Source organism: Mauremys mutica, unplaced genomic scaffold (assembly GCF_020497125.1).
Source record: "Mauremys mutica isolate MM-2020 ecotype Southern unplaced genomic scaffold, ASM2049712v1 Super-Scaffold_100036, whole genome shotgun sequence".
NCBI classification, from domain to species: Eukaryota; Metazoa; Chordata; order Testudines; family Geoemydidae; genus Mauremys; species Mauremys mutica.
In genome coordinates, this window is record NW_025423256.1 from 7500666 (window position 1) to 7523764 (window position 23099).

The window sequence follows — 23099 nt, forward strand, 5'->3', positions numbered from 1 at the left end:
ATCCCCAGGGGCTGCAAGACCCTCAGCTTCTGGGACCTGTGTGTGGAGTCTCTCTTCTGCCCACCCAGGGCTGCCCCTGGGGTCCCTCTGGCCCCTGGTGCCTGCGGCCCCTGGCCAGGGGCAGCAGAGCCTGGGATTGGGTCCAGCTGGAGAAAGTCCCCACCTCAGCTCAGCCCCGGCTCCCAGCACACACTGGAGGCAGCAGCACCAGCAATGTCTGGTACCTTACAAAGCCCGGCCACCAGGAGCTGCCCCACGGCTCCTTTCCTTGTTTTTCCTGCTTCCTTCCTACCAGCCCCCCACTGCTCCAGCCCCTTCCTGGCTCCTTCAAGCCCAACCCAGGCTGCAGCTGCCGCACTCACCGGGCCAGGGACTGTCTGAGGTGGGAACTAGCCCCATCTCTGCTCCTCCTCCTGCCCCTGTGTGTCCCAGAGCCGCTGCAGGGACTGACCCGCACCCAGGCTCTCGCTCCTATTAGCGCTCACAGGGGCCAATCCAGCTACGGGAGAGTGAGCGCCCCTGGGAGCAGGGAAGTGACCAAGTCTCCCTGCCAGAGGGTGGGGGAGGGGGAGGAAGAAAGGGAAAGAGGAGAGACTGAAAGGGGATAAGGAGAAATAAGTGAGGAAAGCAGCACCCAGCTCTTTTCTACTGCATCACCCCTGAGTAGATTGCTCCTGAGCTCTGGGTAAATAGCCCCCAGTGTACCCCAGATCCCCATGCTCCCAAGGCAATGCACATAGGGATCTCCTTCCTGCCAGGCGTGATTACAAGGAGCTGTAGGTGTCACCCTTATGCCATGATTGGAGAAAGACAGCAAAGCTTGGGAACACGCGTCTGTATTTCCAGTCCAGTGTGACAATCCCGGCTCCAGGAGGGGTTTGTTCTCTGCTCCTGCTGGATGGGCACAGAATGGGGCAGCAACAGGTTTGTGTCAGTTTTTGTTGCTGCACGTTCCTTAACTTAGAACAGTGTGAAATGAAGAAAATGGAGATTGAATTAAAGGGAAATATACAAAGAAAAGTTCCAGCCCCTGTTGCTTATTGAAAGAAATGAATCAATATCCCAGTTACTTGTTTTATTAACATGAACAAATAATCCCAAGAGCGCACGTCACTGAGGCTAAATGACTATAGACACTACTCAGCTAAGGGTTAAACAACACAGTGATAAAGTTCAGGTCAAATCAGGAAATCAATGAGTTAACAAGGATATTGTGCTGGAATCAAGTTGTCAATTTAGTCCAACAATCAGATTAATACAGCAGAAAAACCAACCCCTATAAATCCTAAAAGAGCAACCCAAGAAGGCAGGTGCACATTTAATGATGCCGAAACCCCAATCAGAGATTTTCCACCCAGGCCTTGCAACCCAGATTTACCCAGCTGAATATTTCAATGCCGAAACCTAATTATTGCTGACATTTAGCCCACAAGCTCAACGCTAATTACAGTTTTCTCCTTAGATGTCACTATTCTGTAGCTAATACTTCTCCTCGCCCTCTCGCCCCAAAACACACACAGACCTTAAGAGACACATTAGTAAAAGAATTCAAACAGCTCTCGCTGAACAGTACGTATCTGACCACTCAATTCCTTGCGATGCTTGCATGGGTGAGGCGCATGCGTTCAGTCATTTCATAGGGCAGGGTTTTAAGGCTATTAAAATTTGGAGAACTATTCTTCCTAGCATCTTCCCATTGTAGATTTCAGAGGTGTTCACACCCTCACCGAGCTGCACTGTTACATCCCAATCGAATAGAAAGGCCGGGAGGTCTCCAACTTCATAAAAAGAAACAGACAAAAAATAGAAAAGGGAACAAACCGTTTCTAAGATAATAAGGGGTTGGATCTCTGCACCTCTCGGGCTTTGGATTCGCCCAGAGTAGGAACTGTAGCTGCAGTTTAGGAACCAGGTACTGGCATAGATTTCCTTTCTCTCAAGTGCAGGGCGTGACCTATGTCTCATTCTCTCTGTCTCCCATCAGGTGATGGGACTGTGAGTGAGAATGAGGAGGGGAAACCCCAGCAGGAAGATGCTGAGGAATTAGAACCAACTGTGCTCTATTTTCACACTTCCTAATTTTTCAAAGAAGCAGGAGGCAGAGAGGTGATACAAATGCATTAGACTCAAGAGAAAAACTAATGACAGGTCTACACTAGGAGGGGGCTCGATCTAAGATACACAACGTCAGCTACGGGAATAGCAGAGCTGAAGTCGACGTATGTAGGTCGACTTACCTAGGCATCTTCACAGCGCTGAGTCGACTGCTGCTGCTCCCCTGTCGGCTCAGCTTGCGCCTCTCATGGTGCTGGAGTACCAGAGTCAACGGGAGAGCGCTCAGGGATTGATTTATTATGTCTAGACTAGATGCGATAAATCAACACCCCAACAGATTGATCGCTACCTGCTGATCTGGTGGGTAGCATAGACCTGCCCTAAGAGACCAAACCACAGACTCTGGACTCAGCATTCAAGTATCCTGCAGTCTGAACTTCGCATCTGATACATTCCCTCATTGGCTACCATTGTTTGGCCAGCAAGGAAGTGCTTCTTGTCCAACAAGGCAGCCAGATTGGGACCCATAGGCATGGAATGGCTCTGAAGGAATCAGCTGTTTCTCTCTGTGCTTCATCTAACTTTGGAGCCAGATGGTAAAAGACAGTTGTGCCCAGTTTAATCATGCCGTCCTTTAGGAATGTGATCAATGCCACTTAACTAGGGAGCAGGATTCTAAAAACACCATAGCTTCCATATCTGGGGTGAAAATCAACCACCACTACCTGCAATTTCTACCTGAGTTCTTGTCAAATCTTTGACCTTACTTGGAGTAATTTTACACGTCTCTGGCGTAGAATTCTTCACCAACCACACAACAGATCAGTAGTGACAGTGAGGTACAATTCCCCCTACTATGCCCTTTTATTTCTTTAATCTGGTGGCACAGATCTAAATTAGGGACTAAATTCAGGTGTGACTTAGAATCCCTGTAAGATACCAAATGTCAGGTCTCTATTAAAAATAGGTATCTTTCTGCAGATATATCACATTCAACACGGGTTTCAATTTCTACACATTTGCAGCATCTCCCAGGGTGAGCTAAACAGAAATGTCACCTCCATTTTTCCCCATCTCTACCTAGATAGGCATTGCATTTCCCAAATAATAGGCAACATGCACCTGATTAGGAAGGAGATCTCTTCAGGAGCGACAGGGCCTGGGCCACAACGGCTTTGGGAGCTCAATGCATGGGTATTTTGCTTAGTTCCAAGTCATTTACTAGGGTATCATCTTCCCAGCCCTTTAGAAAAAAGATTGACCTAACAAACTGCACAACAGGGGGATTGGGATGGTGATGGGGAAGCAAGGGTAAGTCAGAGGGATTCCTATCTCCTTCTATTGTTACAGAGGGTGAAATGACATTTTCCCCTATCCCTGTCCTGTTCCTGCTTTTTGTTATAGTTCAATATATTTTAAGTGAGGAAAATGGTAGTAAAAATATCTGCTCTGCAGCACAACCTGAACCAACATCAGAGCAACGGGGAATGAAACAATTTCTTCCCCAAGGGAGAACTCGATGACTAACCATTGCTGTGAAATGGGGGAACAGTATAACCGTGATGCTCAGGGTTTGTTTAGACTGGTAAAAGTGATGGAGTTTAGGTCAGGTCAAGGGGAAAGCTAATGGCAGCCACTGCACCTGGGCTGCATCTGCACAACAACTCTAATTGTCTTTTTACACCAAGATCACTAACTTGAGCAGCCAACGCCATGTACAGCCCTAGTGGATGTCAGGCTCAGGTAGTTTTTGCCTCAGTATAGCTTGTTGGGAATCAAACCTCTCCCCCCCAACCTGGAGCTGATGGAGCTTGGCTGTTCTCAGTGGTAGCAGATGACAGAACAAGGAGCAATGGTCTCAAGTTGCAGTGGGAGCCATCTAGGTTGGATATTAGGAAACTAATTTTGCTAAGGTGGTAGTGAAGCACTGGAATGGGTTACCTAGGGAGGTGGTGGAATCTCCATCCTGAGAGATTTTTAAGGCCTGGCTTGACAAAGCCTGGCTGGGTTGATTTAGTTGGGGTTGGTCCTGATTTCAGCAGGGGAATGGACTAGATACCTCCTGAGGCCCCTTCCAACCCTGATATTCTATGATTCTATGACATACACTCCTACGACTCAATAGACAAGATCATAGGACTGACCCCAAAGAAGGGTGAGCTGGAAAAGGCAGAAGCAGGCAACTGATCTGGGGGAGCTGAGAGACCACAGTGAAGATGGTGCAAAAGATCACTGTGTGGGAATTAGCAAATGTGATTTAAAAAAAAAATCTTTGCTCAGCCCTAGTCAAGGCATTTATTACAGTTCTCTCTTACGTGGATTTTCTGATGCCTGATAAGGTGTGAGCTCCAACTGAAGGTTTTCCCGCACTCAGAGCACGTGTAGGGCTTCTCTCCTGTGTGGATTCTACAATGTGTGATAAGGTGGGAGTGCTGACTGAAGCTTTTCCCACACTCAGAGCATCCATAAGGTTTCTCACCTGTGTGGATTCTCCTGTGTGTGATAAGGTGTGAGCCCCAATTGAAGCGCTTCCCGCACTCAGAGCATGTATAGGGCATCTCCCCTGTGTGGATTCTCTGATGTGATATGAGGGCTGAACTATCAGTGAAGCGTTTCCCGCACTCAGAACATCCATAAGGTTTCTCACCTGTGTGGATTCTCCGATGTGTGATAAGGGCAGAGCTTTGATTGAAACATTTCCCGCACTCTGAGCACATGTAGGGTTTCTCTCCAGTGTGTGTGATAAGGGTAAAGCTCTGACTGAAGCTTTTCCCGCACTCAGAGCACATGTAGGGTCTCTCTCCTCTGTGTATTCTCTAATGAGTGACAAGGTCTGAGCTCCCATTGAAGCTTTTCCCACACTCATGGCATGTGTAGCGTGTCTCTTCCAAGTTGATTCTCTCGTATGGAATAAGGTCTGAGAGGCTACTTAAGTTTTCTTCTGACCTCTGCTGAGTCTCACAGGCTGTTTCTTTTTCTGGGAGTGCACAACTCCCGGAAACATTCCCTTTGGATCTTCCTGACAACGTTCCATGTGGTTCTACTTGCTCAGCATCTTCCTGCTGGGGTTTCTGCTCCTCATTCTCACTCACCAGCCCAACACCTGATGGGATACAGAGAGAATCCAGACATAGGTTACTCCCTGCACCGGAGAGAAAGGAAATGTCAGAGAGAGGAACGGAAAAAGGGATGAACAAACCAAAATATGTGTGGGAGAGATCAAACCGATCAGGAGCTGGTTTTCCCCAACCCCTTCCCCAGAGGAGAGAGGAAAGGATCAGCTTTAGTCCGCATCTCACCAGAACACTCTGGGGAAAGCTACATTGGGCAGGGACCTGATGCCACTTGTCAGAGTATAGGTGGGAAGCCATGAGTCACATCTGCCTAATGATTCCACATCTGCAGGGAACAATCCTGAACTTGGAGAGCTCACAGGGTCTTTGTAGGGCATCCCAAATGTTTCCTGAATTCACAGACAGTTTTTGAGTTGGTTTAACCAATTCCCTACCTGTGAAGGCAGCTCTTGGAAGCACTTCTTTCTCAGAGCCCTGGAGATCTGGGACCCACGGCTCTTCCCCTCGTTCCAGCTGCGAGATCACATCAGGTTTGGAATCTGGAAGCCCTACTCCAGGCAAAGAAAACAAGGGAGGTCAGTGGAATTTGTGGGATACTGGTCAGAAAGAATATTCCATGGTTTTACCCCAGCTCATTTTTAAGCAGTAACATCCCAAGGCCAGCTTCCTTGGCTCAAAGTGGCAGGAGAGTTGTTAATCATATGCATTACCTTCGTGCCTAAGAACGAACTAACAGTGGGTCCCCATTGTGCTAGGCAAAGTACAACAGAGAATAGTAGCTGGGCCATGCCCTGAAGAATTTACAATCTAAATACACAAGACAGACACAGAACGGGGGAAGGGATAGACCCCACTGTTAGAATAGAGATATTCAGGCCTGCCTGTAAAGCCTATAGTTTAAGAACTTAGGTGTATTTTTATCACTTAGCTACTTACAGGGGTATAAAAACAAAGAATCAAAATCACTGTCTGTATTTGTAAGGGCCTTGTCTTACTGTGACCGTCTGAGGCCTTGTTCTTAGGCTAAGGCCTTTGGCTAAACAGCAGGGGCACCCATAATCTAGGAAGCGAAGGGTCACATCCTCACATCCCAAACCAGTCACACTGAAATAAGGTGCTATTGGGCTGTTAGGAAGATGATCCTGTCCTGATAGCGCCCATCACCACCAGATAAAGAAACAGATCTTAAGATGGTTAAAGAAAACTTAGTTTGACAGCAGCTGGTCTGGCAAGAAATCACTTCTCAATGGTTGTGAAACTCATTTCTGTATTGCTTTATATTTACGTCTCACAATTTTCCATTGTTAATCTGTCTGGTTCTCTAATTGTTTCTGTCTGCTGTATAATTAATTTTGCTAGGTGTAAGTTAATTAGGGTAGTGGGATATAATTGGTTAGAGAATTATGTTACAATCTGTTAGAATTGGTTCATTAAATTTCAGTACAATGATTGGTTAACGTATAGCTGAGAATATTACTATATAAACAGGAGGGGGAAGGGAAATTGGAATCATGTTTGTTAACAGGGGGGAACATGGAACAGGAACACAGGCAAGGCTCTGCGGCATCAGAGCTGGGAAGGAAACACTGGGGAACAGACTCTATGGGCGTATAGAGATAAGCCCGACTGGTGTGAAGGGCTTCGGAATATGCTTGCTTAGAAACTAACCCCAATAAACATGGCATTGTCTGCGCTTCGGACTTCTGGTCTTTTGCTGCTTGCTGTCTGCGTGACAAGAACCAGGGAAGCGGGAGGCCTCTAACATAACTGACATGACCTGATAACTAAGAGGTAAGCTTTTAAGGAAGATTTTAATACACGTTGGAAATGATCAGGGATTCCCATGAGCACTGATGAGGGGACCATGCAAAATATGCATTTAGTTCCTTGTCTTGTTTTATATCCTTTCCCCATTAGGCACACTGGCACTGTCATGGATCCATGGGATCTGTGCAATGCCTGGGCTTTTAAATAGTCCTCTGGCTTCAACACTCCTACTTCAACCTGTGAGCTCTGCCAGCAGGTCCAGCTGAACGACACTCCTGTTCAGAGACTGTTCCTCAGTCAATGCACAGAGCAAGTTTTTGCTGTGGCACTGGGCAGACTGTTAAAACATAGCAGGGTTCATTAGTGAACCGAAACACAGCACTGGAAAGTCCTTAGACTAGCACAGGGAAGCAAAGACAATATAGTCCATACTGACCAATGCCCTTGAGCCAGGCTGCTGTAGAAAACGCTTTGGTTTCCTTTAACTGCACCTGTCCATTTGTCTTTGCTCCAGTAGAGCTCCCTGCGTCTGCGAGCCCAGTTATTCCTGCTCCCAAAAAATGTAACGAGTCCATGTGTGCTTCACTCAGCCAAGCGGAGATCCTCCCATGGACAGGTGACAATCATTCCCTTGTCTCTGTCGGGTATTCCATTGATGTAGGTTGGTCCCAGCCTGTCCTTAATGCCCCATTCATATCACTCCATGACAGCTACGTGACAAAACACCCCATGTCTCCTGCTTTTTATAATTACAGCAATACCAACCATACATGGAAACTGAGGTGTGTATTGGCATCATACAAGTATCACCAAAATTCCCACCTCTCTCTCACACACACACTGCTCACAGCCCCTGGAGAGAAAGCAACGCACAGGAACTGGACGTTAGTCCAGTGAACACAGTGGAGGACAAGCTGCAATCCTCACACCCTGGTGAAAAAGGAGAGGCATGCGAGTCCCTATCCAAGCGCGTGCCCGGGATGGCAAGCCGCGAGGGCTGCCCTGGAGGTCCCTGTGAGGGCGGCAGTCAGGCAGCCTTCGGCGGCTTGCATGCAGGAGGTCCGTCGGTCCCGTGGATTCGGCAGCAATTCGGCGATGGGTACATTATGTAGATTGATCCTTGCCTATGATTTCAGTTATAACTGTCTCCATTCAATCAAGTTTCTGTGTTTCTCACCCAATTTCATCTTCTCAATTAACTGTGAGTAGCCATGTACAAGGGCAAGTTGTGCCCCAATATGTAATCTTATAGATGTAAAAATTGTACAGGCTACACCACCAGGCTGTGACATCATCAACAAAGTGCCCATTTGTGCCTGGGTAGGGGCCCTGCTACGGGAGGGAGGATGCAGCAAGGAGTCAGGATCGGTGGCCGGGGTCGCTGTGCATAGGAGATGGGGAGGTTATATGGGGAGGGGGGTAATGAGTGGGAGAGGGAGGTCAAGAGTTAAGATAATAATATTTGGGGAAAACATGTATATAAGTGAAACTGAACAGAAAGAAAACTGGAGTGTAGGCTCTAGAACAAGGCTTGGGTAGGATTCGGGGTTAAAGGTCTGGGATCCCCCACAGCTCTGGATCCCCAAACCTCTCCTCCCTCCCACTGACCCACCCAACCCATTTCCTGGGTGCCTTCCTCCACACTCCCCTCCCCTTCATCCCATTACTCTCAACTGGCATCACCTCCCGGCACCTTGGGAGCATCTTCTGTTCCCTCCTCGTCTCTCACAACCTCATCCCTCCTTTCTCCATCTTACCTCTATCCCTGCACACACCCGCCCCATGTCCTGGCACCCCAGAATTAGCTACTCCCCCCCTTCTCCTCCTCTCACATGGCTCTGTTCTCCTTTCACCTTTGGGCTCCTGAATGACAACATTATACTCTCTTCTATCAAAAGAGGAGCTCATCTGACTGTCACACAAGCCCTGCATTGGTCACACACCTATTTACTCAATTTAGAATTCTACAGGAGGCATATTTTCCTCTTAAAATGAGGAAAAGGCATGAAACCTACAGTTATTGATGTAGCCAATAAGGACACATTAAATGCAATTTTAAAATGACTGATGACAAGTGTCTAAAAATTATTCTAGTGGGTGGGAGATAAGGCAAAAAAGTGGGGGCAAGGAAACTTGTATGATGAATAAAGGTATAAAGTTATTACTTCTCAGGTTCTTTAGAGACCCCACAGCTTCTAATAACACAGGGGATAGGACTCCTTACCCAGCGAGGTCACCGTCTCATAGTTCTCCTGCATGACATCCCTGTAGAGGGCTCTCTGAGTGGGGTCCAGCAGAGCCCCCTTTCCCCTGGTGAAATACACAGACACGTCCTCGGTCACCGGCCCCTGAAAGAGCAAGAGTCCAACACTCAGGACCTGCTGCCCCACTCACAGCCCCACACTCATGGGGCAGAGGAGCCAATCAAATGGGAGCTCTGGGTGGCTCACAGTCAGAGTCCCCCCCACACCCCGCTCAGAGCATCCAGGAAACGCCAGGGGGAGGGGACGAAGCGAGAGCCCCTTGTCTCTCCCAGCAGATCCATCCCCCCCCCCCCGCACTAGCCACAGACGGGCACAGGAGATGGAGGCCCTGGCAGGTGCAGGGAGAGCTCGCTGGCAGGGAGCCCAGCGCTGTTCTCATTGTGAAGAGCTGGACGGGGCCAGACTCAGTGGGGGGCAGACGACATGACGGTCCAGGGGGGCCTTGCTGAGGGGGTTCCTCCAGCAGGGGTGTCCTGTCCCTCCTCCCCCCACTTCTCTTCAGCTGTCTGCCCCTGCAGCTCTTCCTGCAGCCCTGCCCCACCCCCCACTTGGAGCTGCCCCCAGCCAAGCTGCTCCCAGGAGCCTCCTGTCTGCTGACAGAAGTAAATGGCCAAGGAATAACCCGATGATGGGAAAAGAGGTACCAAGTGGGAACAGGGTGAAAAATTAGTCGGAAGATTAATTTTAAATAAAAAAATTCTGTAAAAGCACCTCTGTTTCCAAATGTGCCTTAACCACAGGATACAGGTTGTGTGTCAATGCTAATGAGGTATAATCAGAATCACATTATGAAAAGGGGGTCCCCGGAGCGGGAAAATTGAGCTCCCTGCGTGAAACTCCAGCAGGAACCATCCCTCTACAGATGATCAATCCATGAGAGACTCATCAGACCCTAATACTATTGTCAGGATGTGAGTAGAACTAGAGTTGTAACTTTTGCACAGGTCTTTATAGAATTTCTGTGCGCTTGGGGCGTCATAACCTTATCTGTAACTTTAATAAAACTTGTAAAACCGACTAGACCTTGTGCTTGTGAGTGTCTGTGTGGTCACTACCCTTGGTCTTTGCATGTTCCTAGAGACTGTACGTTTGAAGCAAGTAGCAGAGGCGACTTTCACTCTGTTAAGCTTGAAACTGTCGCCACCAGAGCCGACCCCGCGGTGGTGAAATGCCACATTACAAACTGCACTTTACATAAAATAAAAGGCTGCACAATACACAACACACCAGGCCACCCTCACTTCTGCGCTGCTGCTGGCGGTGGCATGGCCTTCAGAGCTGGGCGCTCGGCCAGCAGCCGCTGCTGTGAGGCCGCCCTGCCAGTGCTGAATTTGTGCCAGGGCTGAGCTCTGGCGCCTCTTTCAATACAAATTAAGCCCTAGAGGGAGATATCAGGGTCTGGACGTGATGGTGGGGAGCCCGTGAGGGCCAGGGAGGATGGGTGGCCACCAAAATACAAGTTCACCCAGGGCACCATTTTCTCTAAGGCCAGCCCTGGAGCTGGGTGTGGGGGAGGGGCACATCCCCTAAGGCCGTGGTTCTCAGCTACGGGCCCCTGGGCCTCTGGGGGGCTGCGAGCAGGTTTCAGGGGGCCTCCAAGCAGGGCCCGTGTCAGACTCGCTTGGGCCCAGGGCAGAAAGCCCAAACCTCCCTGCCTGGGGCTGAAGCCTGGGGCCATGAGCCCTGCCACCAGGGGCTGAAGCCAAAGCTTGAGCAATTAGCTTTGGGGGGGGGGGTTGTCACATGGGGCCCCAGGCAACTGCCCTGGTTGCCGCCCCCTAACGCCAGCCCTGGCTTTTATATGCAGAGAACCAGGCACATGCAGGGCCGTGGAGTTTTTATAGCATGTTGGGAGCCTTAGAAAGAAAAAGGTTAAGAACCCCCCCTCCCCCCAAGCCTCCCTGGTGGGTGCCCCTCACATCTCACAGCAGCCGCTGGTTAATCAGGTCGGGCTCCAGCCCAGGGAGTCTGGTCCATTTTCCTAGCCCCACCTAGGGAGGTTGTTTCATGTTCCACAAATTAGAGCATTTCCGCCCTCTAACCTCATGGGTCTGTTCCTAGAATGGAAGCCACATATTGAACAAGTCCCAACAGGTTTGCTACACCCTGGCCTCCTCCCATTCTCCACCCTGGGAATTTTTTGGCAAACTCCAACCCCCAAACCAGACTGCCCAAGCCTCCCTCCTCCAGTGCATTTGGTGTCCCTCTCCCTCCAGCAGGAACCCACCAGCAAACCCCCAATAACCCCTACCTGGACAGGATCCTCTGCAGCCATTTCCCTTCCCTGTCCCATGGGAGGATGGGATGAGCTGGAGCGAAACATGGACGACATCCTGCAGCCTGGCAGGGCGAGAAGGGCAGTTGTGGAGGTTTCAGAACAGGCTTTAGTTCATGTCACATCACGATTCCCCCAGGATCTTTCCCTGCAGAGACACAGCCTAGGCTCTGCCATGCTGGGAACATGCTCCAGCTCTTTATTGCCGGGGAGACCTGGCCCCTCCTGCCAGGCTAAGCCCACAGGGAGATTTTTCAGCCTCCCCAATAATAAAGTCTCTGAACAAAATGCTGGAAAGGAGCAGAACCAAAGGGGCTGGGCAGGCTCCATAGGGACACTGGCTCCTCCCTTCCCCTCCTGTGCGGCCATGTCCTGTCGCTGGCAGAGATCGGCCCCCCCATCTCCCCCGCAGAGGCAGCCGTGTCTGCGGGCTCCCCCAGCCAGCACCCACTAACCCCCACCCACGCTGGGGGAGTGACACAGGACAGCAAATTCCACCTACCCAAGGACAAATTGCTGCAGATAAACGGGCTGGGTTCACATCCCAAAGCTGAGGAGAATTGAAGAATTATGGAGAAAACAGGGCAAAATGAGAGACTAGAGAGTCAATAATTTTAGGGAAAACGAGGGAATCTCCTTGGATTTTCTAGCCGCATGTGGGGAGGGGAGAGAGAAGGGGAAGAACTAGAGAGAATTGTTATCAGGGTTTGAGACGGAAAGAAATGGCACAAACAGGAAAAGGATGCAAGTGGCTCACCCCCGTGACCATAGGCGTGTGCAGCACATTTCATTAGGGTGTGCACCCAGGGAGCCCCGCCCTAGCCCCACCCCATCCACTGCCTCCCACTTCCTGCCCCCTGGCTGCCCCCCTGCTCCTTGTCCCCTGACTGCCCCCTCCTGAGACCCCCCCAGTGTAACTGCCTCCCTAGGACCCAACCCCCTACCCGTCCCCCTGACCCTTATCCACCCCCCCCACCCCCAGACAGACCCCCGGGGACTCCCACGCCCCATCCAACCGCTCCCCGCCCCTGACAGGACCCCCAGATCTCCTGACCCATCCAACTCCCTCTGCTCCCTGCCTGCCCCGACCCGCTCCACCCCCCGAACCCTCAACCCATCCAACCCCCCTGCTCCTTGTCCCTTGTCCGCCCCCTCCAGAGACCCCCCACCCACTAATCACCCCCCCCCACTATCCAACCCCCCTCCCCACCTCCTGGCAGCTCTGTCTAGTGGCTGCTCCCACCCACACACTCAAAGTGGCAGAGGAGGTTCCCTCTCCTTCGGGGGGAAGGTTGCCTAGTGGTTAAGGCACAGGTCTCAGGCTCAGGTGTTCTGGGGTTGAGTCTCTGCTCTGCCACAGACTCCCTGCTTAGCCTTGGAAAAGTCACTTCACCACGTTGTGCCCTAGATCCCACCTGCCCAATGGGGTCAACACTGACTGTGCCTCCTGGGCTAAATCCATTCATGGCTGGGTGATGGGGGGGAAACGGAGATAGCAACATGGGGAGATTTGGGCTAAATTTCTCCACAGCCGGAGAGTGGGAGCCAGCTCCACAGGGGGGATGGGAGCGAGAAGGGCTCAGGCCAGCTCCACACAGAGAGGGGGGTCAGGGCTTCAGCCCTGCAACTTGTGCCACTAAGGTGGCTGGGGCTCCTGAGCCGGGGACTTCAGCCCCACATCTTCTGCCAGGGTCCGGGGTTCTCCTCCCTGCCCCAGGGGGGCTCCTCTCCCACCCCCCGCCCAGCGCAGCTCCTGCTGGGGTCTGGGCTTCCCCCCCCCGCTCCCGCCTCCCAACCCAGCGGGGCTTCTCCTCCCCTGTCCCAGCTTAGCGCTTCCCTCCCCACCCCCTTCCAGCTCCTGCAGGGGCCCGGGGCTTCTCCTCCCCACCCCACCCCACCCCCAGCGTGGGTCCAGCCCAGTCCGGGGCTTCTCCTCCCCCCACTCCAGCTCGGCTCCTCCCCCCCCCCGCCCCGCGGCTTCTGCTGGTATCTGGAGCTTCTCCCCCCGAGCGGGCGGGGCAGCCCCAGGGGAGCGGGGGGGGCTCTGCTGCTGCTGGCCCCGCCCCCCCACCGACCCCTGGGGCTGTTTGGGGGGGGCTCACTCAGCCCCCCAGGAGCGGGGGGGGAGCAGCGGAGCGGAGCCTGCCCAGCAAACAGCTGATCGCAGCTGCGCCCAGGCCGCCCCCGGGGAAAAGCTCAGCGGAGGAGGCGCCACAAGCTGCCGGCAGCGGGTCATTCCCGGGGGGGCCGAGCACCCGCCTGCAGCCGCCGCAGCCTCCTCCTCCCCCCTCCGGAGCCCCCACGGGCGGGGGGGGAAGCAGCCTCCCCAGCCAGGGCTCAGGGCATTGGGGTGCCGGGGCTCCCCCCCTGCGCACGCCTGGGCCCGGGACACTCACACACACACTCTGCCCCGGGGCTCCCCTGGTGCCCAGAGACCGATCAACCCCCCGCCTGCCCCACCGCCTGCCGCTCTGGCCCCTCCCCTCCCGCCCCGCCCCGCCCCACCAGCCGCACCCAGGGGAACCCCGGGCCCCAGGCTCTGTCCCCACCTAGATCCCAGCGGGGCCGGGGGCAGCTCCTGCTGCAGCTGAGAACAGCGGCTCCGCTCCGTCCTGGGCGGCTCCAGCGCTGCTGGCAGCACGTGGCCACCAGGGAGCAGCCGCTGAGCCCGGGCTCCTGCATCACAATGTGCAAGAGCCCCGCCCCCAGGAGCTGCCCCGCCCCCGGGCTGTGCCAGAGCCCCGCCCCCAGGAGCTGCCCCGCCCCTGGGCTGTGCCAGAGCCCCGCCCCCAGGAGCTACCCCGCCCCTGGCCTGTGCCAGAGCCCCGCCCCCAGGAGCTGCCCCGCCCCTGGCCTGTGCCAGAGCCCCGCCCCCAGGAGCTGCCCCGCCCCTGGCCTGTGCCAGAGCCCCGCCCCCAGGAGCTGCCCCGCCCCTGGGCTGTGCCAGAGCCCCGCCCCCGCGAGCTGCCCCGCCCCCAGGCTGTGCAAGAGCCCCGCCCCCAGGAGCTGCCCCGCCCCCGGGCTGTGCCAGAGCCCTGCCCCCAGGAGCTCCCCCACCCCCGGGCTCTGCCAGAGCCCCGCCCCCAGGAGCTGCCCCCCCCCCTGGGATTTTTGTTCTCCTGTTTCCTTCTTCCCAGCACCTGCCGCTCCCTTTCTGTGTCAGCAAACACCCCCCGGGCGGGCTGCAGCGCTCGCTGGGGGCTGGCTCCAGTGGCTGAAGTTGCCTCCATCTCTAATCAGAATTAGGGGGCAGGGAAAGAAGGACTGTTTGGAAAGGTGGAAAGGAAACCCTGTTGCTGCTCCTGGGTGATCCAGATGGAGTCAGAAGAAGTTGGGCAGCAGAGGCTCAGATAAACTGAGGGGAACCCCCTGGCTGTCCCAGTGTTGGCCAGGGATTGTACAGCACCTTGCACAATATGGGGTCCGATCTCAGTCATGGTCTGTGCACCACCTGGGAGCCCTAATGTCTGTTTCCTGATCACAGGCACTGGAGATGGAGAGAGGGAAACCTCAGCACCTGAAGGGTTAATGCAGCCCTGTGTGCAGCCCCTGCTAGGGTGACCAGACAGCAAATGTGAACAATCGGGACAGGGAGTGGGGGTAATAGGAGCCTATATAAGAAAAAGGCCCAAAAATCAGGACATCCGGTCACGCTAGTCCCTGCTGCGCTCACGAGGGGTTGGCTTAGAGAGTTGTGCTAATAACAGCAGCAAAGAGTCCTGTGGCACCTTATAGACTAACAGACGTATTGGAGCAGGAGCTTTCATGGGTGAATCTCCATTTTGTCAGACGCACCAATAGTCCCATATGGGCTAGTGGTCAGGCTTCCTGGTTTTCATACACGGGGCCTGGGTTCAACTTCTGGTGTGGGAACAGTGCAGAGCTTTCGCCCAGAGTGGAGACAGGAAATGAAAGGAACGGGAAGGGATCCTGCCAGCAGGGGAGTTGGACAGTGTGGGGAGGGGATCCCAGAAGTGGGGGTGGGGGGCAGAGGTCTGAGCAGAGACCAGGGAAGGATCCCAGCAGTGTGGGAAGTTGAGAGCACAGGCCTGGCATGGGGACCTGGAAGAGTGAATGTGTCCCTCTAAACCCATCAACTGCAGACTAGGCAGGACTGGAAGAATTACATATTTGTTGGTAAATGTCAATTTCTGTGTAAACGCACAACCCAATGGCAAAATATTTCCATCGATAATTATCAAAATTGGCAGATGGGCAAAGTAAGAAACATGCTGCTTGAGAACTTACCCTGTTGTAGGAGCAGCAGTGATCTGTGTGCTGCGTATAACCTGTATGCCCAAAAGGTCTGTTACACTCCCCCCACCCCCTGCCCCATCTCCTCTCCCTCTCTGAATGCCTGTGAAGTGGCTTTCCCCCTCCCCCCCTCCCTCCTGCAATGCTTGTGGGATGAAGGGGCTGGTTGAACAGTTGGAAGATCAGAAGAGCTCCTAGATAGACAAGGTGTCTGGGACTCTCATTAGGCAGCATTGTGAAAGCACAGCTGAGCACAGGGCCCCTTCCCCTTTTAAGGACCTGCTCCTCATGGCCTGCGACTGGAGATGACTTGGCTGCATCTGGCGGGTCACACTCCACCTCAGCCAGTGTCCATGCAGGGTCCATGCTCTGGGTGTGTGAGTGCTGCCTAATGAGAGTCCCAGACACCTTGTCTACCTGGAAGCTCTTCTGATCTTCAACCAGCCCATTCATCCCACAAGCATTGCAGGAGAGAGCGGGAGGGGGAGGGGGAAAGCCACTTCACAGACATTCAGAGAGGTAGAGGAGACAAAAGCGAGGGGGAGGGGAAGTATAACAGACCTTTTGAGCATAGAAATCACTGCTGCTCCTACAACAGCAGGGACAGGACACTAGGAGCTGAGAAAAGGAAGCCACCATGTTGCTGCCTGGCTTCAAACCAAGGACCTTTTGCGTGTTAAGCAAACGTGATAACCACTACACTACAGAAACTCTGTCATGGGGCTGTGCCCTTCCCTTCATAAGAACATAAGAATGGCCATACTGGGTAAGACCAAAGGTCCATCCAACCCCATATCCTATCTGCAAACAGTGGCCAATGCCAGGTGCCCAAGAGGGAGTGAACCTAACCGGAAATGATCAAGTGATCTCTCTCCTGCCATCCATCTCCACTCTCTGACAAACAGAGGCTAGGGACACCATTCCTTACCCATCCTGGCTAATAGCCATTAATGGACTTAACCTCCATTAATTTATCTGCAAAAAGAACAAAGAGAACATGTGGCACCTTAGAGACTAACAAATGTATTTGAGCATAAGCTTTTGTGGGCTAAAACTCACTTCATCGGATGCATGCAGTTAAAAATTCAGTAGGAAGATATATATACACACAGAGAACGGGAAAAAAATGGGTGTTGCCATACACACTATAACGAGAGTGATCAGTTAACGTGAGCTGTTATCAGTAGGAGAAAAAAACCTGATGTTGGGAGGGGAACAGGAGAAAGGACAAAGGAAGCAAGAGACGAAGAGAAAGGAGGGAGGGATGAAGGAAAAGGAGAAACAAAAAGGACAAACCCTTATGTCCCCAGTGATTCTAAGGGACAAAATCACAGGTGCAGAATAAAATTCTGCCTCCTTAAGCTCGTGTTTTCCATGCCTAGAATTCAACTGTCATCAGATGGATCAGACTGAACAGGTTTCAAACCTCCAGGAGGCTCTTACCTTCTAAACAGGGACGGCTGTTTTCCAGTAAAATCACTAAAAGGGAAGGAGAAAACTCAAAAGAGGTTCCTCCTGGCGCTCATGTCCGTGAACCCGAATACTCTCTCAGTCCTCAAAGAGAGACCTGGAGAAGGAGACTTGCTGAAGCAAAGCCACAGGGGTCTCTGAGGTTTCCCTGGCCCCTCGCCCCTGTCCTGCCTGGCTGATGTCAGCATCTCTCTGTGAGGTCACCACCTCCCCACCACCTTGGACCAATAGTGTGAGGTCCTGCAAAAGGCCTTTGTGATGTCACTGCCGCACCCCTCCCTTGCTGTGCCAATGTCCTGCCCCTGGCCAGGCACTTTGCAGGTTTGAGCTACTCCCTGTGGATCACCCCACTCAAGGAGCGTTCGTTCTAGGCAGCAAGCCCGCTAGACAGGAAAACATCAGATGCTGCTCCCAATGCTACACTCAGTTTTTCAGAAATTAGGGTTTATAGCCAGAAGAGACCATTAGAGCATCTAATCTGACCCCCTGCATATCACAGGCCTCCTGTAGGACACAATAGCTACTTTCGGGGCAAATACATTCCAGAAAGGCATTTAGTCTAGATGAAATGACATCAAGAGATGGAGAATCCACCATTTTCCTTGGTAGCTTGTTCCTGTGGTGAATCATCCTGACTGTTGAATATTTGTGCCTTTGTTGTAATATGAATTTCTCTCTTTTCATCTTCCAGCCATTGGGTCTTGTTAGGCCTTTCTCTGCTTGATTCAAGAGCCCTTTAATTCACAAATCTTTTCTCTCCCTGAAGGCACTTCAACACTTCAATGAAGTCACCTTTCAATCTTCTTTTGATAAGTTGGACAGGTTGAGCTCTTTCAATAGCTCCCTAGAAGGCATTTTTCTCCAGCCCTCAGGACATTTGGTGGCTCTTTGCTGCCCCAGCTCCAATTTCACAACATCTTTTTCAAATGAAGACACCAAAATTGGAGGCTATTCCAGTATCAGTCTCACTGATACCATGTCACCTCCTGTGACGTTATTAACATAATCTGTAACTGTATAGATCACCGTTGCGACCACTGTTCTATATTTGTAGCCAGTATTGTAGAAAGGTTGTTGTGTAAGGGGTCTATGGAGAGGTTCTGATTGGCTGATTATAATGATGCTATCTCTAGATGTGTTTCATTTTTGTAGTTGAAGTTATGAATATTGGCTCTCTGCCGGCTCACCCGCCCCCTCGCCACTGCCCACCCACTCGCCTCCTCAGCCCCCCTCCCTCACCTGCTATTGTGTCATACAGGAGGCCTGTGCAGGGCATCAGATTAGATGCTCTAATGGTCTCTTGTGGCCATAAAGTCAACTCATTTCTGAAAAACTGAGTGTAGCATTGGGAGCAGTGTCTGATGTTTCCCTGTCTAGCTGGCTTGCTGCCTAGAACGAACGCTCCTTGAGTGGGGTGATCCACAGGGAGTACCCTCAGTCTCTACCCTGATTGGCTCAGCAGGGGGTTATTGACAGGGAGGAGACTCAGGTCCTTGTTGGTCTTTTTTAAGACCAAGGAAATAAGTCAGAACCAGTTCTATGTTTGATGAATTTTGCTGCTTCTCTACATTAATGGTCTCTGAGCAGTTCATGATTCTCTCTAACATGATTCTCCTCAAATACTTGCTGGATAATTCCTGTGCACAGTTGTTGGTCTGGAGCTCATCTGAGAGCACTTTATTCAGGTCATTCAGTGTCTGAAATTCAAGATCCGATGGTTAGTTTGAAAATCAGGGCTCTTGGGTCCTATTCCCAACTCTGCCACTGACTGGCTGTGTGACCTCAGACAACTCAATTCTCCTTTCTCAGCCTGAGCTTCTCCCTCTTTCAAGTAGGGATAATAATGATCTGCTCCTACCCAGGGCCGGCTCCAGAGCCCAGCGGGGCAAGCACCCGCCTGGGGCGGCCCTTTCCCGGGGGGGCGGCAGGCTGGGCCGGCGGACCTGCCGCAGTCATGCCTGCGGAGGGGGCGCTCGTCCCGCGGCTCCAGTGGACCTGCCGCAGGCATGACTGCGGACGGTTCGCTGGTCCCGCGGCTCGGCTCGACCTCCCGCAGGCATGACTGCGGCAGCTCAACCGGAGCCGCCGGACCAGCGAACCGCTCGCAGCTGCGGGAGGTCCAGCCGAGCCGCGCGACCAGCGGACCCTCCGCAGTCATGCCCGCGGGAGGTCCGCTGCTCCCGGGGCTCGGGGGCGCCTCCCGGGCATGACTGCTTGGGGCAGCCAAATTTGTAGAGCCGCCCCTGCTCCTACCTACCTCACCGTGCGTGGAGGCAGGGCCGGCTCTAGGTTTTTTGCCGTCCCAAGCAAAAAAAATTTTGGCTGCCCCCACCCCAGCCCTGGGCTCCCCCCTGCACCTCCCTGCCACCCCAGACCTGGGCTCTGCCCCCTCCACCTGCACCCCCTGCCACCCCACCCTTGGGATCTCCACTCCCAACCCGCACCCCCCTGCCAATCCAGCCCTGGGCTCTGCCCCCCACATACCCCATGCTGCCCCAGCTCTTGGCTCCGCCCTTTCCCTCCCCACTGCTCCCCCACCGACACCCCGCCCCCGCCACCCCAGCTCTGGGCTCTGCCCCCTCCACCTGCACCCCCTGCCTCCCCAGGAGGTGTGTGTGGGGGGGAAATTCCAGATCTTTCCACCTTCTTCCAAATTCCTACTAAGGCGCCACTTTGGGGGAATGTGCTCAGTGGGGGAGCAGCAGCCCCCCCTGCTCCCCCTAGCTACGCTCCTGCTTGTGGGGGCCCCTGCAAGACCCAGGGCCTGGGGCAAATTGCCCCACTTGCCCCCCCCCTCTGGGCGGCCCTGCTAGCAGCTCTTCTGGGAGCGCAGGGGAGGAATGACTCCCCCTTCTCTAGCTTCTCCCCGTGGGGCTCTGGGGAGCAGGGAGGGTTGTGTGATAAATTCCATCCAACTCCCCCTTTGATCCAAGCCGAGGGGCGTCTCAGCCTCCACAATCCCCTTGGCAGGGCCAAACAAGGAATGTTTTCCACTGCCCAGGAGACCCAGCCAGGGACTCAAGGCAGCCCCAGACTTTCCCTTTCTCCCTTCTGGGAAATCAAGTTCAAGTTCTACAAGGAGCTAAAGAAGCCTCAACCCCGCATCTGAATTAATGTCAATTTCTCACTGCCCGACACAAACAAATGTCATTTCAATCCCAGGTGAGTCCACTTCAGTCATTCCTCAGCCCGATTCCTTCACCCTCCTGCCTTAGCTTAGGGCATTGCGCCACCCTGTGGGCGTTTCATTTCCCTTCTCAGTTTCACACACAGACACAATTTCCTTTGCATGGATCCATGAACAGCAAAAACTCCCTGTGTCTCTTGTCTGAGCCAGGGCATTCGATTCCATTGAAACCTTCTCTCCTGCAATGGTAATGGTCAAACAGAGGGGACGTGGCCACCTTCAGCCCTGGCAGTGAGATATTCCCTCTCCTCTTTCTTCATGCTGATGTTGTTATTCCATAAAACATGAACCATGGAATAAAAAGCTGAGTTTACTTCAGGGTGAGGAAAGAAAGGAGCCACCAACTCCCCAAAAAATCTCAGTGCCCCAGAGAAAAGCTGCCCCTGTTATTGGAACTAATGATGTGCTGGAGATATGTTGGGAAAAGGGACTGTCTGAATTGCCAAGGCAGGAAACGAACAATCTACAGCAACATCATTAACCACAGACACACTCTAGCCATGCTCCAGCCAGTGGGGAAATGGGCAGGAATTCATAATGTCAACTATAAAAATGATACACATCTACAAATAGCATAATTATAATCAGCCAATCAGAACCTCTCCGTAGACCCCTTACGCGACAACCTTTCTACAATATTGGCTACAAATAGAACAGCGGTCGCAATGGTGATCTATACGGTTACAGATTATGTCAATAACGTCACAGGAGGTGACACGGCATCAGTGAGACTGATACTGGAATAGCCTCCAGTTTTGGTGTCCTCATTTGAAAAAGATGTTGTGAAATTGGAGCTGGGGCAGCAAAGAGCCACCAAATGTTCTGAGGGCTGCAGAAAAATGCCTTCTAGTGAGCTACTGAAAGAGCTCAACCTGTTTAGCTGATCAAAAGAAGATTGAAAGGTGACTTCATTGAAGTGTTGAAGTGCCTTAATGGAGAGAAAAGATTGGGTATTAAAGGGCTCTTGAATCGAGCAGAGAAAGACATAACAAGACCCAATGGCTGGAAGGTGAAAAGAGACAAATTCATATTACAACTAAGGCACAAATGTTCAACAGTCAGGATGAAGCTACAGTCAGGAACAAGCTACCAAGGAACGTGGTGGATTCTCCATCCCCTGATGTCATTTCATGAAGACTAGATGCCTTTCTGGAATGTGTTTGCCCCCAAAGTAGCTCTTGTGTCATACAGGAGGTCTGTGATCTGCAGGGGGGGGTCAAATTAGATGCTCTAATGGTCTCTTCTGGCCATAAAGTCGACTAATTTCTGAAAAACTGAGTGTAGCATTGGGAGAGCGTGTGATGTTTCACTGTCTAGCCGGCTTGCTGCCTAGAACGAATGCTCCTTGAGTGGGGTGATCCACAGGGAGTAGCTCAAACCTGCAAAGTGCCTGGCCAGGGGCAGGACATTGGCACAGCAAGGGAGGGGTGTGGCAGTGACATCACAAAGGCCTTTTGCAGGACCTCAGACTATTGGTCCAAGGTGGTGGGGGGGAGGTGGTGACCTCACAGAGAGATGCTGACATCAGCCAGGCAGGACAGGGGCGAGGGGCCAGGGAAACCTCAGAGACCCCTGCGGCTTTGCTTCAGCAAGTCTCCTTCTCCAGGTCTCTCTTTGAGGACTGAGAGAGTATTCGGGTTCACGGACGTGAGCGCCAGGAGGAACCTCTTTCGAGTTTCCTCCTTCCCTTTTAGTGATTTTACTAGAAAACAGCCGTCCCTGTTTAGAAGGTAAGAGCCTCCTGGAGGTTTGAAACCTGTTCAGTCTGATCCATCTGGTGACAGGTCACTTCCCTTCTCTATACCTCAGGCTCCTCCCCATCTGTCCAATGGGAACAGGGACAGTTCTCGAACTCTGGGCAGTCGTGAGCCTGAGTGAGATAAGGGGCGTTAAAGCCCTCTGTGAAGGAGAAAGGGGAGTTTCACGGTGTTTAGCACCAAGGAATTCTAAAGTTTGCTAAAATGTCTAGTCTGTGGAAACAAGAAATGGTCGGGGCCAAGCTTTTTAACCACTGACCTTTCTAAAGCCCATTCAGGGATGTGAGTCTCTGTCTTTTAGGTACCTGGGGTTCTTTGCCAGCAGGAGAGAAGAGGTTCCTGCCTCCATTTTTGTGGCCTTAACAAACCAGGTGCTGTGCCCCAGTTCTCGTCTGAGATCCCTGAAAAAGAACATCTTCCCATCCATGAACAAGCCAGGACCTATCTTTGAAAGGGGAACAAAGAGACCCCTGGGACTTGCAGACTAGCTAGCCTCACTTCCATAGCTGGAGAGATACTGGAATATATTCTTAAACAATCAGTTTGCCAGCAGCACCTAGAATCATAGAATCTCAGGGTTGGAAGGGACCTCAGGAGGTCATCTAGTCCAACCTACAGGATAATTTGATTCTTAGGACGAGTGAGCATGGATTTGTCAAGAACAAATCATCCCAAACCCAGCCTCTTTCCTTCTTTGGCAGGGTTCCGGGCCTAGTGGAGGTGGGTAAACTGTATGAATGATGATTTGGAAAATGGAGTGGAGAGTATCGTTCTAAAATGTGCAACTGACACCAAGCACTTTGGAGCTCAGGATTGGAATTCAAAACGCCCTTAACAAATTGGAGACTTGGTCTTCTTGAGCCAAACCCCATGGCTGGGCCCCTCTCTCTAGACTGGGCTGAAGTGAAACCCCAGAGCCAGACACTCCTCCTCCTGGGCCGTGCGCTCCGACCTTGAATAGTCAGATGCTGCTTAGCTCTGTCAGAGCAGCTTTGG